This window comes from Aquarana catesbeiana, linkage group LG09 (genome assembly GCF_042186555.1).
Source record: "Aquarana catesbeiana isolate 2022-GZ linkage group LG09, ASM4218655v1, whole genome shotgun sequence".
NCBI classification, from domain to species: Eukaryota; Metazoa; Chordata; class Amphibia; order Anura; family Ranidae; genus Aquarana; species Aquarana catesbeiana.
This window is the reverse complement of record NC_133332.1, coordinates 137,311,793-137,321,939: the sequence shown is the minus strand read 5'-3', so window position 1 is coordinate 137,321,939 and position 10,147 is coordinate 137,311,793.

Sequence of the window (10,147 nt, the reverse complement as noted above, 5' to 3'; positions counted from 1 at the left end):
TGCCCCTGTTCAACAATGGCATGTAATTACAATTCTTGATCTAATATTTCACAGCAGGGCCCGTTCCTGCTCCCACCAAGAGTAACTGTGAGGGCTTAGAGGGTTGTGGCAACACCAACACCTAAGGCCCCAATTTCTGAGTATATAGGGCAGGCCCCTACTTTCAAACATCCAACTTACAAACGACTCCTACTTGCAAACGGAAGGAGACAACAGGAAGTGAGATGAAATCTACCCCTAGGAAGGGAAATTCTCTCCTGTAAGAGTTAATATGGGGAAAACGTGTCTCCTCTCCACTGATGCTTTATCACCAATCCTTGTTTCACTAAAAACCCCAAATTTTCAAAAAACATTTGTCATTGGGACAGAAAGTGAGGTGAAATCTTCTGAAGAGGTGCACAGACAGCAAAACAAAGGTTACAGGGGTGATAATCCTTCCCTATGTTTTCCAAAAAGCTTAAAAATAGATTTTTCAGCTGGAGCTACACTTTAAAAATGTACCAGTTCAAAATTACAAACAGATTCTACTTAACAACAAACCTACAGTCCCTGTCTTGTTTGCACCGCCTGTATACTGCTGTTCAGAGTATATAGGGCCTGGTGGCCCCACGCCTTTCCTTTTTTTAATTTGGGTGCGGGGTTCCCCTTAATATCCATACTCGACCCAAAGGGCCTGGTAATGGACTGGGGGGTTACCCATGCCGTTTGTCTCACTGATTTTCATCCATATTGCCGGGACCCAACATTACATTAAAGCAGTTTTAAATGACTTTTAATCCTTTAAAAATGTCATTTTGTGCAGGGACTGTTCTAATCATGGGAAACACGTGCCACTTTACAGGCATACTATAGACACCCCCCAGGTATGATATTTAAAGGAATATTTCACTTTTTTTTTCACTTTAAACATCATTAAAATCACTGCTCCTGAAAAAACGGCCATTTTTAAAACTTTTTTTTGCATTGATACATGTCCCCTGGGGCAGGACCTGGGTCCCCAAACCCTTTTTAGGACAATACCATGCATATTAGCCTTTAAAATTAGCACTTTTGATTTCGAACGTTCAAGTCCCATAGACTGTAATGGGGTTCTAAAGTTCGCGCAAACTTTCAATCCGTTCGCAGGTTCTGGTGAGAACCGAACCGGGGGGTGTTCGGCTCATCCCTAGTTGTAAGTCTGTGCAAACAGACATTCACAGCATCACATTTGAAGTTTCACTATAGCGCCGCTTATATTAGTTTTCTTTGACACTATTGCAAATTAATATATTATTTCACAAATTTTTTGTTTAAAGTGGCAGCTTCATCATATTAATTGTTCTATAAGCGCAGTGGTGGGAACCCAAGAAGGGTGGAATTTGCTTGGTTGCCATAGGTGTCTATAGTATGCCTGTAAAGTGGTGCTTTTTTCCCGTGTTTAGAACAGTACCACAGCAAAATAACATTTCTAAAGGAAAAATTCAAAACTGATCGCGGCTGTAATTAATTTTCGGGTCTCGGCAATATAGATATAACTCATTGAGAAAAAGAGCATAGGATCCCCCCCGTCCATTACCAGGCCCTTTGGGTCTGGTATGAATATTAACCACTTGACAACTGGGCACTTAAACCCCCTTCCTAACCAGACCAATTTTCAGCTTTCGGTGCTCTCACATTTTGAATGACAATTACTCAGTCATGCAACACTGTACCCATATGAAATTTTTGTCCTTTTTTTCACACAAATAGAGCTTTCTTTTGGTGGTATTTAATCACCGTTGGGTTTTTTATTTTTTGTGCTATAAAAGAAAAAAGACTGAAAATTCGGTAAAAAAATGAAATTTTCTTTGTTTCTGTTATAAAATTTAGCAAGTTTAGTAATTTTTCTTCGTAAATTTTGGCCACAATTTATACTGCTACATATCTTTGGTAAAAATAAGTACAAATCGGTGTAAATTATTTGGTCTTTGTGAAAGTTATAGAGTCCAAAAGCTATGGTGCCAATATCTGAAAATTGATCATACCTAAATTACTGATGGCCTATCTATATTCTTGAGACCCTAACATGCCAGAAAAGTACAAATACCCCCCAAATGACCCCTTTTTGGAAAGAAGACATTCCAAGGTATTTAGTAAGAGGCATGGTGAGTTTTTTGAAGTTGTCATTTTTTCCCACGATTCTTTGCAAAATCAAGATTTTTTTTTATTTTTTTTTTTTCCACAAAAATGTCATATTAGCAGGTTATTTCTCACACACAGCATATGCATACCACAAATTACACCCCAAAACACATTCTGCTATTACTCCCGAGTATGGCGATACCACATGTGTGAGACTTTTACACAGCGTGGCCACATACAGAGACCCAACATGCACGGAGCACCTCCAGGCGTTCTGGAGCACCCAGGCCAATTCTGACATTTCTCTCCTACATGTAAAAATCATCATTTATTTGCTAGAAAATTACATAGAACCCCAAAATATTATATATGTTTTTTTTAGCAAAGACTAGCGATTAGCGGCCGTTCACCGTGATCCGTGATGCGCCGGGTCTGGAGGACCCGGCGGTCACAGAAGTTCTCGAGTGCGCGCCCCAGGGGGCGCGCGAGAGCAGTATTCTGGGAGGACGTCCATGGACGCCCTCCCAGGATAAGCCGACCGCGCTGTGGCCGTCTTTTGGCTATGGCCCGGTCGGCATGTGGTTAAGGGAAACCCCAAACCAAAATTTAAAAAAACAATTGCGTGGGGGTCCCCCTAAAATCCATACCAGGCCCGATTTTAAGGGGAACCCTGTGCCAAATTAAAAAAAAATGTCGTAGGGCCCCCCCAAATCCATACCAGACCCTTATCCGAGCATGCAACCTGGCAGGCCGCAGGAAAGAGGGGGAGACAAGAGAGTGCCCCCCCTTCTGAACCATACCAGGCCACATGCCCTCAAATGGGGAGGGTGCTTTGGGGTAGCCCCCAAAGCACCTTGTCCCCATGTTGATGTTGATGGGGAAAAGGGCCTCATCCCCACAGCCTAACATCCCCATACCCTACTCCAGTCCAAGCATAGCCAGATCTCCCGTAGGGAGGGATGTAGCTTATTATTCAAAATCTCATACTAATGCCTGTAACATATAACATATGTTTTTTATATTATGTATTAGTTGTAAAGGAGGGGAGCACACATTCAAAGCAGGCCCCAGAAACATGAAGCGTACTCATTAAGCATACTTCATGCTTCATGTTTCTGGGGCCTGCTTTGAATGTGTGCTCCCCTCCTTTACAACTCAAGAATAATATAAAAAATATATGTTATATTTTACAGGCATTACTATGAGATTTTGAATAATAAGCTACATCCCTCCCTACGGGAGATCTGGCTATGCTTGGACTGGAGTAGGGTATGGGGATGTTAGGCTGACCGGAAGAATCTCCATTTGGACATACATTCTCATGCCCTTTACTAGGTACGGGAGGTTTTTTCATTTTTTTTTTCTTTGCCGATTCATTTTTTGCGATTCATAGCCATGTGTGTGTTGGTTTATAATATGTAAAAACGATGTATATTAACACTATTTTTCTCTTCTCTTTCATACACATCTTAAGCTGAGAAATTTGTACATCTTTATATTCATTAAATAAATTGTTATGTCCCTTTTCCTGATGAAGCCACACCGGCGAAACATGTTGAAATGTGTGGACGTAATAGCTATTTGTATGTGATTACAGTTCTTTTCGCTGTCAATGATAGGCAAATGTGTATGTACCTATGATTGTGATCTATACTGTATTCCCTACTTTTTATCAATTTTTCTGTAATAAATAATTTAACTTTTTAGAATTGAGTATATTATTCTTATTTTCTTTACACCAAATGTACCTTTAAAGTCCCATATCCTCTACCTATCTATTTCTTATAACATATGGATGTTGGTACCATACTATGTTGAAGTATTTTGGAGCTGACCTCTGCCCATTTTTTTTACTCTATATTCATATAGAGTCATTTGACTCTATATTCATATATATAGGCTCCCCGCCACACCTGCACACCTGCAGTGTACACCATCTCGATCCCGGGACTTGTCTCAGGTAAACCTCTCTTCACACATGGTTCTGTGGCAGCCCTCCTGGGCAACCCCAGACATAGACTCACTGGCTGGACCTTACAACTATACTCTCTTTTTAGGCTAGATACTTTTAAACAACCCCAAACCCCTTCCGGTTTGGATTCCCGGCCAGGCACCTACCCCATGGTACCCTTGGCAAACCTCTTTACCCACATCTGCAGCACCTGACCCCCATAATACCAGGCTTCATCTTGCTGGGGATTGGTTCATGCCATATTGGGCAACTACTTGACCTGCTGGTGCCTGCCCCCTTATACATTCATACAGGACCTCTACTGCACAGCGTCCCCCACCCACTCCAGGTACTTTCCTTTTTATCTACTTGCATACAACCAGGTATCACACAGGGCATGCATTATGCCTATGACCTCAACACCCTCCCAGGCATATACTTAATTCTGCTCTGACTTCCTCATACCCCCTGTTTTCTCATACGGATTGGAGCTGACCCCAGGACCGCCATACCCATTGGTGCTTTTGACGCCCTCTGTTGGGGAACAGCCCCCCTGGTGCCCCCACTGAGAAAAGGTACACACAGCCCGCCCGACCTGGACCAGGAGCGAGCACATACTTTGGTGTGCATGTGGCGACATGTGCCCTCCCCTACCCCCTCTCCGCCTGAATGGTTTTAAATGGATGCATTAATATACACACTCTCCCAAGCAATACTACATGGTTAGTGATTACTGTTACACAATTTTATACATTTCTACACTTTTTCTCATGTTGATGATGAATATGTAATGTTTTACATTTTGCTCATAACTTTTTTTTTTAAATTATAGACATACCTTTGTTTATGCTGATTCCAATCAGATACCCCTGAAGAAGAGTGTATCTCGAAACGCGTCGGGTACTCCCCATATGTGTATTCCATATGCACCAGAGTTTAATGATTGTGTATCTATGCATATTGTATTGCAATTTCTCTGTCTGTATTACGCATCCTGTAACACCCCCCGCCTTTTTTGTTGTGTAATCCTGTTACATTTACCCCGTTTACTACAGACCTTCTTAGGTCTATACCTTAATAAACACCTAATTTCATTTCAAAACATACACTCCTCATATTCTTTATCACTCCCGAGTAGGTTCTCCTTTTAAAGTCCCTCAAGAAGAACAATTTTCCATTTGCCTAGACATATTGGGGATTTGGGTTTACCCTACTCTCTAGATCAACTTAGCACCACCCCTATTTTGTTCTATATTCATATAGAGTTTTGTCGGGGAAGGATAATTGAATTCCCAAGTATGTTATCAGTTTATCCCCCCATGTGAAGGGACTTGGTCTGGAGGCTGTCCCATGGCAAGGGTCTGGCATTTACTTGATCTTATAATAGGACATTTTTCTAATTCTGCAATTAATTGTTGAATTTTGGGAAGGGAGCTTAAGGGGTTTGAAATGGACAAGATAATATCGTCAGCGAAAAGCCCTATTTTGTGCTCATAGGTGCCAATCTTTAGACCTTGTATGAGGGGATCCGCTCTGATGGCTTCTGCAAAGGGTTCAATAGCTAATGTAAAAATAATAGGGGACAGGGGAAAGATCAAAGGGCCCAGACAGGGTACCCGATGCGAACACTCTTGCAGACAGGTTATTATATAAAGACATAATCGCTAAAAATATTGCCTCTGAGAATCCAAATTTCTCTAGTACTTGCGATAGGTACTCCCAGTGTACCCTGATGAATGCCTTCTCTGCATCCAATGCAAGGAGAAGAGAAGGCACCCAACAGGTTCCAGCATAATGAATCAGGTCAATCATTCTCCTTGTTCCATCATGAGCTTGTCTCCCCTTCACAAAGCCCACTTGTTCTGGGCCTAAGGAGAAAGGGGGTAAGGTCTAATAGCCTATCTGCTAGTATTTTGGCATATATTTTTAAATGAAAGTTTAGAAGAAAGATTGGCCTGAAATTCTGAGGGTGGGTAGGTTATTTTCCGGGTTTGGGGAGAGTTACTATAACTGCTTCCAGCATTTCCTTTGGCAATTGCTCCAGGGATACAGCAGTGTTCTAAAGGTTCACCAAAAAAGGGCTTAGGGTTCGGGGTAAGGGCCTTGTAATATTCAGAGGAGAGGCCATCTATCCCAGATGATTCATTTAGTGGGAGAGCGGATATAACCTTAGTTATTTCTTGTTCTTCTATAGGGCGGGTAATGTGAGCTAGTTTAGCTGTATCTAAGGCTGGTAAGTTAAATTTTTCTAGAAAAGCTGATATGTCTTCCTTTTTGGGTTGGGGGTGGCTTTGTCCTCCTTCAGGTTATACAATGAGGCATACTACTCACAAAAAGATTAAGCAATATCTGATGGATTAATAACAAATTTACCTGTGCTGTGGTGCTGTAATTGGACTACCTTGTTTTAGTTAGTTTTTGCTTAAGCTGAGAGGCCAATTTCTTTCCTGCTTTATTTTTTTGTGAGTACAGGACCATATTTAACCCCTTAATAAATTTCTCATGGTCTGCAATCAGTGCTGTTTTGAGCTCATCTCTACATTGTGTAAGTTTAGATAAGGTTGATTGATGGGGAGTGTTCTTATGCAAGTTCTCCAGGTGGGCAATATCAGCAAGTAATGATGTAATCTGCAAGTTTTTCCTTTTTTGTTCTCTAGCCACTTAAGCCCCGGACCATTTGGCTGGCAAAAGACCAGAGCACTTTTTGCGATTCGGCAATGCGTCGCTTTAACTGACAATTGCGCGGTCGTGCGATGTGGCTCCCCAAAAAAATTGACCTCCTTTTTTCCCCACAAATAGAGCTTTCTTTTGGTGGTATTTGATCACCTCTACAGTTTTTATTTTTTGTGCTATAAACAAAAAAATAGCGACAATTTTGAAAAAATCTTTTTGGTAAAAAAATCACAATAAGCGTTTATTGATTGGTTTGCGCAAAAGTTATAGTGTCCACAAAATAGGGGATTTTATTAACAATTTTTTTTACTAGTAATGGTGGCGATCAGCGATTTTTATGATGACTGAGACATTATGACTGACAGATCGAACACTTTTGGCGCAATTTTGGGACCATTCACATTTATACAGCGATCAATGCGATTTAAAATACATTGATTACTGTGTAAATGTGACTGACAGTGAAGGGGTTAACCACTAGAGGGCACTGTAGGGGTTAAATGTGTCCTAGGGAGTGATTCTAACTGTGGGGGGGAGGAGCTATGTGTGACATGACACTGATCACCCCTCCCAATTACAGGGATCTGTGATCAGTGTCACTAGGCAGAACGGGGAAATGGTTGTTTACATCAGCATTTCCCCATTCTTCCTCTCCATGAGACAATCGCGGGTATCCCCACGGACATCGAGTCCGCGGGACCTGCGATCACACTCACGGAGCTTGCGGCGGGCACGCACGCACCCGCAAACCGCTTCTTAAAGGGCAACGTACAGGTACATTAATATGCCTGTACGTGCCCTTCTGCCGACGTATATCAGCGTGAGCCAGTCGGCAAGCAGCTAGAGACCAGTTCAATTAAATTCCTCTGGCAAAGGCCCTATGAGAGCACCATAAATGAAAGATACCGCTGGAGGAGCTTGAATTAAAGGAAAAATAATTCCTCCAGTTGTGTCTTCATGTTACATAACCCGAGTTAGACAAAACATAGGTGTCATTCCTCCACAATTACATGTTTTTACCTGGGTGACCATCTGAGATCTCAATAGAGATTGGTGCGTGGTCAGTTCACAAAATATTGTATACTTGAGCTTTTACCACCCTCTGCAAAAGCCATCTACCAGTAATAAAAAGATCAATTCTCGAATAAGTCTTATGGGGAATTGAGAAAAAGGTATAGTCTCTATCGGATGTGTGTAAACAACGCCATGGATTATGGAGCTCTTCCTGGAGTAGAAAGTTTTTAAGATCTGTCTTTCTTTTGGAGTTTATTGCTGTGGTGTCTATTTCTGGGTCTATAGGGATGTTGAAGTCCCCGCATATTAACCACTTAAAGACCAGGCCTCTTTTTCAGACTCGGTATTTACAAGTTAAAAACAAGTTTTTTTGCTAGAAAATGACTTAGAACCCCAAACATTATACATTTTTTTTCCTAACATCCTAGAGAATAAAATGGCGGTCATTGCAATACATTTTGTCACACTGTATTTGCGCAGTGGTCTTGCAAGCTCACTTTTTTTGGAAAAAATTCACTTTTTTTAATTAAAAAAATAAGACAACAGTAAAGTTAGGCCATTTTTTTTATAATGTGAAAGATATGCTTCAAAATTGTGCCCACTCATGGAATGGCATCAAACATTTACCCTTAAAAATCTCCATAGGCAACGTTTAAAAAATTCTACAGGTTACAGGTTTGAGTTACAGAGGAGGTCTAGGGCTAGAATTATTGCTCTCACTCGAACGATTGCGGCGATACCTCATATGTGTGGTTTGACCACCGTTTTCATATGCAGGCGCTACTCACGTATGCGTTCGCTTCTGCGCATGAACTCGTCGGGATGGGACGCTTTAAAAAATGTTTTTTTTTATTTATTTACTTGGTTTTATTTATTTTTCACTGTTTTTTTAAATGGGTTACTTTTATTCCTATTACAAGGAATGTAAACATCCCTTGTAATAGAAAAAAAGACAGGTCCTCTTAAATATGAGATCTGGGGTCAAAAAAACCTCAGATCTAATATTTGGACTTAAATGCAATAAAAAAAAAAAAAAAAAAATGTCATTTGAAAAAAATGACAACAGAAAGATGGACCTTTAGGATGTATGATGTCGCTTCCGCCCTGCTATAGTATGGAGAAGGGTGGTCCCCTCACTCATCTCCATACCCAGCCACGGCTGGGTTTGATCACCTCCGCCACTGCCGATGGCTCCGGTGGCCCCTCTCCCGCTGCCGATAACGGTGATCTTGCGGCGAATCTGCTGCAGAGACTACCATTATCGTAAACAGGATCGCCGGCTCAAAACCTCGGTTGTGGCATCCATCTTTAAACTGCTGATGTATATGTACAGGAGCCGGTCGGCAAGTGGTTAAAAGTTGCCCGTTCTGGATCGCACGAGCTTTGGCCATTGTTGGAAGCATAGATAACTAGCAATGTATAAGTTATACTATTAATGTCCGCCATTAGTAGGATAAATCTGCCTCCTTTATCCAGTATGGAAGCATGTAGTTTGAAGGAAGTTGTGTCTTTAAATGCCACCAAAACCCCCCTTTTCTTTGTCTTGTAGTTATCCTGAAAAATATGGGAAAAGTTCTTATGTGTGCATTTTGGGGGATTTACTTCTGAAAACAGTGTTTCTTGTACACACAGAATGTCACAACGGTGGTTGAGAGCCTCTTTCCATAGCGCCTTGCATTTATAGGGGCTGTTAAGCCCTTTAGCATTAAGTGACAAGAGCTTCAGTACCATAGGTGATAGTAAAGTCAGTCAGCGTGTATGTAACCAACGTGATTCCAAGGTGATTATTGCACTGGTAAATGTAGGGGAAAAAAAGTAAATAACAAAACAATGTGAACAAAAAAAAACTAGCAGCTTGTTGCCAATCCGTACAGACTTGTTAGAGAGTAGTATTTGGGTACAGGCAATTCCCATACATATGTCAGGTGAGGTCTGAGAGTCTAACCGGACAGGATCTTTTTGTGAAGTGTGTTGGAGTTAGTAATGCCAATACTTTCTAGTACCCATTTAAAGGGTAAGGGAAAAAAGGACACTTAAGGAGCATGGGTTCCTGTGCCCTGTTTAAAGTGAGTAGGAGGGCTTACTGTAAGTCAGTTAGAGTTCACTTGCCTTCCTCTGGAGTCCCAGATATCGGAGGGAGGGTCTTAAATGTCGACTTCTTCTTGGGGTAGAAGGACCCAGGACTTTATGAGGTTTAGACCCTCATCTAAAGAGGATACAAGATAATTCCTGTTATTTCTATCAATGGATAGTTTAGTTGTAAATTTCCACTTGTAGGGGATGTTGTTATTTCTCAGAATTTTTGTGATGGTGATCTTGTTTTTGCAGGCCTTGATGGCTGCTTGTGAAAGGTCTATATAGAGGGAGATCCCTGAATAGGGCTCCGTCAATGTGTTGCGCTGGCGTGAG